The sequence below is a fragment of the Hipposideros armiger genome, unplaced genomic scaffold (assembly GCF_001890085.2).
Source record: "Hipposideros armiger isolate ML-2016 unplaced genomic scaffold, ASM189008v1 scaffold_466, whole genome shotgun sequence".
NCBI lineage: Eukaryota > Metazoa > Chordata > Mammalia > Chiroptera > Hipposideridae > Hipposideros > Hipposideros armiger.
In genome coordinates this window covers 1404546-1411820 of record NW_017731816.1, presented here as the reverse complement: position 1 = coordinate 1411820, position 7275 = coordinate 1404546, and the positions used below count along the sequence as shown (strand labels likewise).

General features: G+C 40.7%; 1 pseudogene; it reads left to right on the top strand.

The window, feature by feature from the left end:
• The first annotated feature begins 4817 nt into the window (after nucleotides 1-4817).
• On the top strand, nucleotides 4818-6756 carry LOC109395344 (vomeronasal type-1 receptor 4-like; annotated as a pseudogene).
• Nucleotides 6757-7275: the final 519 nt, after the last annotated feature.

Here is a 7275-nt window from a genome sequence, read left to right as displayed (position 1 = left end):
TTTTAATATTTTATTGAGGAATTGGGGTAGGGGAACAGCACTGGGGAGTCAGGGAAGGGGAACAGACAAGTTGCTGTTCTTTTATTCTTCAGTCTAGTAGTGGAGGACGTCGATTCATTGGCCCATGTTGGTATTATCATTGCGCTCTTCCCGGGTGAGGCAGATAGGTCGCCGGCCACTGGACAGCCACTCACGGTGGCTCTTGGCAGCTCACACCAGCTGCCAGCCACTCACGGTAGCTTATGGCAGCGCACTGCAGCTTCACTGCAGTCTACAGTGTCACTGGCAGCCCAGCTCCAGGTTGAGCTGTTGTTCACCATCTTAGCTGTAGAGGGCGTAGCGTCACTGGCCCTCATGTGGGATCTGAACCATTTCCTGCTGCTCAGAGCTGTTATCCCAAGCCAACTCTTAACCAACGCGCCACTCGGCCAGTCCCCCTAACCTATTTTTTAACAGTTGATCTGTACTAAAAAAAAATTAATGGCACCTGTATAGGTCATAAATGCCCAGCTTAATGAAATTTCACAAACTGAACGTACCTCTCTATGCAGCATGTATATCATAAAACACAATTGTTGTCAGCCCCCCTTCCTGAGCCACAGTTTTTACTCTCCCAGTCACTACCTCCGTTTATAAGATAAAACAGTATTCTTATACCTAAGAGTATATGTAGCATTCAGGATGCTTTTTCAAAAATTTATGTAAATAAGAAAGTGTTCACGTTTTTAATGTTTTCTTTCCTTATGTTTATGAATTTATATTGTTGCATATTATTGTAGTTTATTCATTAACATTACTGCATGATATAACATTGTTGTATAATATAGCATTGCATGTCAAACAATTTAATCATTCCACTGTTGAAGTTCATCTGAGTGTTTTTAGTTTGTGGCTATTAGGAGTGGTATTAGTATGTAAATTCTAGAAATTTTCTTTAATGACTAATATAGAAATGATACTTGTATATGAGGTGTGATAAAAAAATATGGGGAATGTTTAAATTTAAAAAATTATTACAGGGGTGGCCGATGGGTTAAAAGCGTGAACTCTGAGCAACAGGGTCGCCAGTTTGATTCCCACATGGGCCAGTGAGCTGTGCCTGAGCTGAGCTGCCGCTGAGCTGCCAACAGGTGGCAGGATGGCTCAGCTGGTGAGAGCACGTGCTTCTAACAACAAGGTTGCCGGTTGGACTCCCGCCATCTAAGATTGAACACTGCACCTTGAGCTGAGTGGCAGCAAGCTGCCGACGGGCGGCCGGATGGTGATTGAACTTGGAACTGACCCAGCTGCACCTTCTACAACTAAGATTGAAGGACAACAGCTTGGGTGTTCACCTTCCCCAATTCTCCAACATTGTTCCTCTTCCCCAATTTCCAGTAAAATCTTAAAAAAAACAAAACAATTATTACAGTAAAAGACACATTGCCTTTATTCCCCTCAAAATACTCCTCCTTGCTTCAAACACACTTATCACATTGTTCTTGTGGCTTTCTGAAGCAGTTCTAGAAATCCTCTTTCATGAGTGTCTTTAATTGCGCTGTCGTGGCTGCCTCGATGTCCTGAATCGATTCAAAACGTTTACCTTTCATGGTCAGGTTGACTTTGGGGAAGAGCCAGAAGTTGCATGGTACCAGATCCAGTGAATAAGATGGATGAGGACACACTGTAATGTTTTTATTTGACAGAAATTACCATTCCAGGAGCAATGCATGACACTACATGTTGTCATGATGGAGAATGAAGTAAAGACACAAACAAGGACTTCCAGAACTGCTTCAGAAAGTGGCAAGAATGATGGGATAAGTGAGTTCAAAGAAAAGGGGAGTATTTTGAGAAGGATTAATGGCAATGTGTCTTTTACTGTAATAAATTTAAATTTAAACGTTCACCATATTTTCTGATCACACCTCATATATACATTTATATATGGAATTGTTGGGCAATTGTTTTACATCAGTTCAGATTTATTAGATACTATGAAATATTTTCCAAAATGTATTTTGTTACTTATTTTCACACCCACAAGCAGTGTAACGATTCCTGGTTTACCCATATCCTGACAACCCTGCTAATTTCTGTCATTTTCATTTTAGTCTTATCTTTGGTGTGTGATGGTATCGGATGATGGTTTAATTTATGTTTCCTTGATTACTAAGGAATTTGAACATCTTTTCAAATATTAAATAGCTTTTTGGTATATTTTTTAAAAGTGTTGTTTGGATTATGTTCTCATTTTTTTCCTGTTTATTTCTATATCTTTATGTATGTTGACTGCAAGTCCTTTCTTTTGTGTTTTTTGTTTTTTGTTTTTAGCTGAGCCATCCTGCCACCTGTTGGCAGCTCAGCGGCAGCTCAGTTCGGGCTGTGAATCAAACCGGGGACCCTGTTGCTCAGAGCTCAAACTCTTGAGAGAGCTCTTAACCAACTGAGCCACTCAGCCAGCCCTGCAAGTCCTTTCTTGATTCTCTGAATCTCTGTCTTTGTCTCTCAACTTTTGATGATCAGCTCTTAATTTTTCATCTAACCTAATTTGATATTTCCCCCTCTAAAATAGGGCCTGGTGGGTGCCCTATGCATTTTTACTAGGGAGAGTGGTTCTGGATGCCCAATCCCTAGGCCATGGTGCTTCACTTGGGACCATATGGATTGGAGGGAGGTGCTGGATTCAGGTTCCTGAGAACTTACCCTGGCTGCCCTGTGTGCATATGCACAATGGACTGGGAAGGAAGGCAAGCAGGCAATCGGGGGAAAGGGGCAAGCCTATGGAAGGGAGAGCATGCAGTCGGTGGGAGGAATGATTTGTGCTACAGATTCTGTTCTTAGATGAGCCTGAACTCTGAGCTGAGACTTGTGCTCTTGGGCCCGACTGGATTCTAGGTGGTAGCTCAGAGACCCAGGGTGGTGGAGGGAGTAGGATGCTGCTGCAAATTTAGTCCTGGTAGGAGGGGATGTGTCATGATTCCTCTGGAAGCATAATCTGCACCTGCAGCATTTGGATGGAAACCTCTTGTAGCACAGGCTCACTGAGGAGTGACTTTCTAGGCCAAGTTGTTTATTCAGCCCAAAACATTGTCTTCAGAATGCACATGGTTCTGTGCCAGGAGGGGCTCCACAGTCTCCGCAGGTTTGGAGGCAAGAGTCCTCTCTAATGAGCTGTTCAATTTATCAAATATACATATCTCACACCTTAGAGATTCCATTTTATTTATTTTTCTATATATTAATATATTTCATAAATCTTACCTATTGCTGATAGCTTTACTTAAGCCATATTAATAAAGAAATTAGTTTATGATTTCAAATTAGTAATATTTAGTTCCTACCCTACAATACTCTATAACATATTGATGTTTCATGTCCTACAGTTTAGGCAGTGGTTCTCAACTTTCCTAATGCCACGACCCCTTAATACAGTTCCTCATGTTGTGGTGACCCCCAACCATAAAATTATTTTCGTTGCTACTCTATAACTGTAATTTTGCTACTGTTATGAATCGTAATGTAAGTATCTTTTTGTTTTCCCATGGTCTTAGGTGACCCTGTGAAAGGGTCATTCAACCCCCAAAGGGGTCGCAACCCACAGGTTGAGAACCGCTGGTTTAGGGCAAGACATAGCACTTGGTGATTCCTATGATTGGTGTCGTATTGTTCCTGGCATAAAAGAAAATTTGTTCCTGTTGCCATCCCAATATTAAGCTAATTATGCATTATTTAAATATAATTTATCATAATGTAGGACCTTATAGAATTATAGTACAATCTGTGCATCAACGTTTTAATCAGAAATCTAAATCTGTAGGCCTAATTTTTACTGGCCTACCCCATAAATCTTTACACATAGAAATTTGTTACAAATAAAATTATAAAATACTACCAATCTAACATACAATAACAAGGTATGGAAATATAAATATACACATGAATTATTTGGCGAACACAGCTAACTAGTCATGTTAGGTCACCTGAGGTCACCCCGTTGCCCATAAAAAAAGTGAATTTATACAAATCATTAAACTTTACCTGCCTAAGTGTTCCTTATTTTGAATGAAAATAATAGTACTGCCTGTCTCATGGAATTATGAAGAAAACTAGATTTACTTCATGTATGACCTCTATAGCAGTGATTCTATTTTGTGAGAGCTTTTAAAGATTAGACATTCAAGTCTTGGTGTGGGGAGCCATGGTTACAGCTAATTCAGAGCCTTACAGACTGGCTCAGTTAATGCTTAACCTGTTTTTGCTCCTAAGGCATTGTCTCTGCCTGCACCTGGAGGGTGCTTACAAGTTGCTGAGGTATGTGGTGAGAACGGCCAGTTCCCGGACACAGAGGATTGATGGCTATCGGGGTAATTGATAGATTCTGTCATGGGACAATTACTTTTGGGAGTTTCAGTGATTTTGTAGTTTCTATGTAAAAGTTAAAGATTTACTTTCGCTGAGGTAATGCATATGTTTCATTGTTAAACTGCACGTACACAAACTGCATATATTGGTGATGGGAAATAAACTCGGGGCTTCAGCATCACTGAAGACCGACCGCATCAGCAGTCGTGTGAGTGTCTCTTTATTCATTCCCGCTCCCCCCTTCAGGTACTGATCGACTTGTGGCGGCTGGTCCGTCATATCTTGGAAACATGTAAATAAAAGAAAAGCATTAAATAATGTTTTTGAGTTCAGTTGATACGATACACTAGCTCATGCCTCATGTTCCCATGCAGGAATCTCTCAGAAGACGACTATCAGTCACTAGGAATTGACAGAATGGCCTCCAGGGATTTAGCGGTAAGAGTGATCTTTTTATTACAGATGATATACTTGGAATTCTGGGGAATTTCTCCGTTCTTTACCATGAGCTCTTCCTTTACTACATAGGATGCAGGTTTAGGTCCACAGATTTGATTCTCAAACACTTGACTGTAGCCAACCTCTTAGTTTCTCTAAAGGAATCCCCCAAACAACGGCGGCTTTGAGGTTAAAAGACTTTCTCAATGATTTTGGAGGCAAACTTGTTTTCTATGTTTACAGAGTGAGCAGGGATGTGTCCACTGGCACCACCTGCCTCCTGAGTGTCTTCCAGGCCATCACCACCAGCCCCAGGCACTCCAGGTGGGTGGAGTTTAAAGTGAAAGCTCACAAGTACCTGTGTAGGGAGCCATTTGAGAGCAGTGAGGCTGCAAGCTGAGAAAGCTGCAGGCTTCCATGTTCTGTGTGCTGAGAAAGCTACAGACCTCCATGCTGGGTGAGCAACAAAAAAGAGGAGAGACTTGTTGCCCAGCAACAGCCAGCTCATCTCCTGTGCCATGAAAAAGCAGAAGTCCTTTGGAACCGAAACCATCGAACCCTCGGAAAGCAACTTCTTAATATAGACTCTTATGCTTTGGGTCTCTTCACCATGGACTTGCTGACAGTTTCTATTTGCCTCAGTTTAACTTTGCTAAAGAGAATATCATTGGTCTATACTGTACTTGATGTAACTTGTTACTGTAAAATATTGCTTGCCTAAGGGACATTGGTTCTTCCTTCCCCAAAATCCCCTACCAAAAATCCCCTATGGTTTAAGGAAATTAATCCCTACAAAGAGGAAATTAATTCCTCTATATAACCTGAGTGTAATTAATAAACAGTGGCACTCTCCGCCATCCACGGCAGTGTCCCTCCTGATCTCAGCTTTTTGTCTCTGTGTCTTTCTCTTTCACTTGGTTTCTTTCATTTTCCCATCTCCCACCCGGTCCACTCAGGAACCGTTGGGTGGGCTCCTGGCTGACGAGCCAGGGGACCCCTGGTTGGGAACGAGCTGGTCTCGTTCATACCTGTGCACTTTTAATATCTTTTGCTGGATCCTGAGCATATTTAATATTATGATTCCTGTGTATGTGATTGACAAATGGAGCAACAAGGATACTACAGAGAAAAGAGATGACAGCTACTGTATGCTGTCCTTCGTGCCAAAATCACTTACTGTATATACCATTATTATTAGTCTGTCATGTTTTAGGTTTGGTGCTTACACTCTGGGCCAGCTGCTCCATGGTTTTCATCCTGCACAGGCACAAGCAGAGGGTCCAAAACATTCATAAGACCACCATTTCCTCCCAACCCTCTCCCAAGTCCAGAGCTACTCACAGCATCCATCTCCTGGTGAGCACCTTTGTGCACTGTCTCCTCTTTCACTTGTTCAGCTATTTATGATAATCCTGCTTGTGGCTAGTGAACATGTCTATACTAATCACTGCATGTTTCTCATAGTCAGCCCCTACATTCTCATGAGCCATGACTCCAGTGTATCTAGCCTCTGTTTTGTTTGGAGAAGGGTTATAAAATCCCCTAATCGTGTATGTAAATTGTATGTAGAGTAAAATCCAAACATCCTGGAAATAGTACATCTTTTACAAGCCTTATTATTTGTACTTGACCCAAAACATTGAGAAATAAAAAATAAGAACATACATTAAATACCTAATTTATGTATATTAATGTTCAAGTTTAAAATACTTTTTCAAAAAAACTGAGAATAAAAATATGCATATGAAATTACAAACTATAGGATGCCATCCAGTCCCTCTCAAAAGTACTTGAAATTATACTTCATATCAAGAAGTGTGGATTAGTACAAATTAAATCCAAAGAAATAAAAATGAATTAATATCTACATAAACAGAAAATTTTGTTATTTCAAAGCAGTGTCTCAGCCTTCCACCACAGTCCCTGAAACTCAGCCCAGGATTGAGCCATGTCTACTGGGTGAACTGGGAATAGAAGTAGAAATTACGTTCTAAAGGGAGTCTGTACAAAATTGCACATTCTGCAAAGGTACGGTTTTGTATTTCACTTTCTAGTTTCCATAACCTACAGAGATAAGACCAGCTGTTGCTTAACAAAGAACACTGTTGTTTTGTGTCAGTTGCAGACTGCAATGTTTAAGAGGTAATCTTGAAATATTTAAAATCATAAGGTGGAAAAACTGAAGGAAAACCTTTATCCATTGCTAAAATAGACCTATTTAACTCAAGTTGCCTAAACAAATAATGTGAGAACAGTAAAAGCATTATATAAACTTGTTAATATTGTAAATTTTTTATAAAGATTTTATTAGGGAATTTGGGACAGGGAACAGTGTTGGGAAATTGGGGAAGGGGACTGGCCAAGTTGTTTTTCTTCAATCTTTGTTGAATCTGGCTTCCCGTTGGCAGCTTGTGGCCTCTAAGCTCAAGGTGCTGTGTTCAATATTAGTTGCGGGTAGGCGTAGCCACCATCCCATGTGGGTGTTGAGCCTGG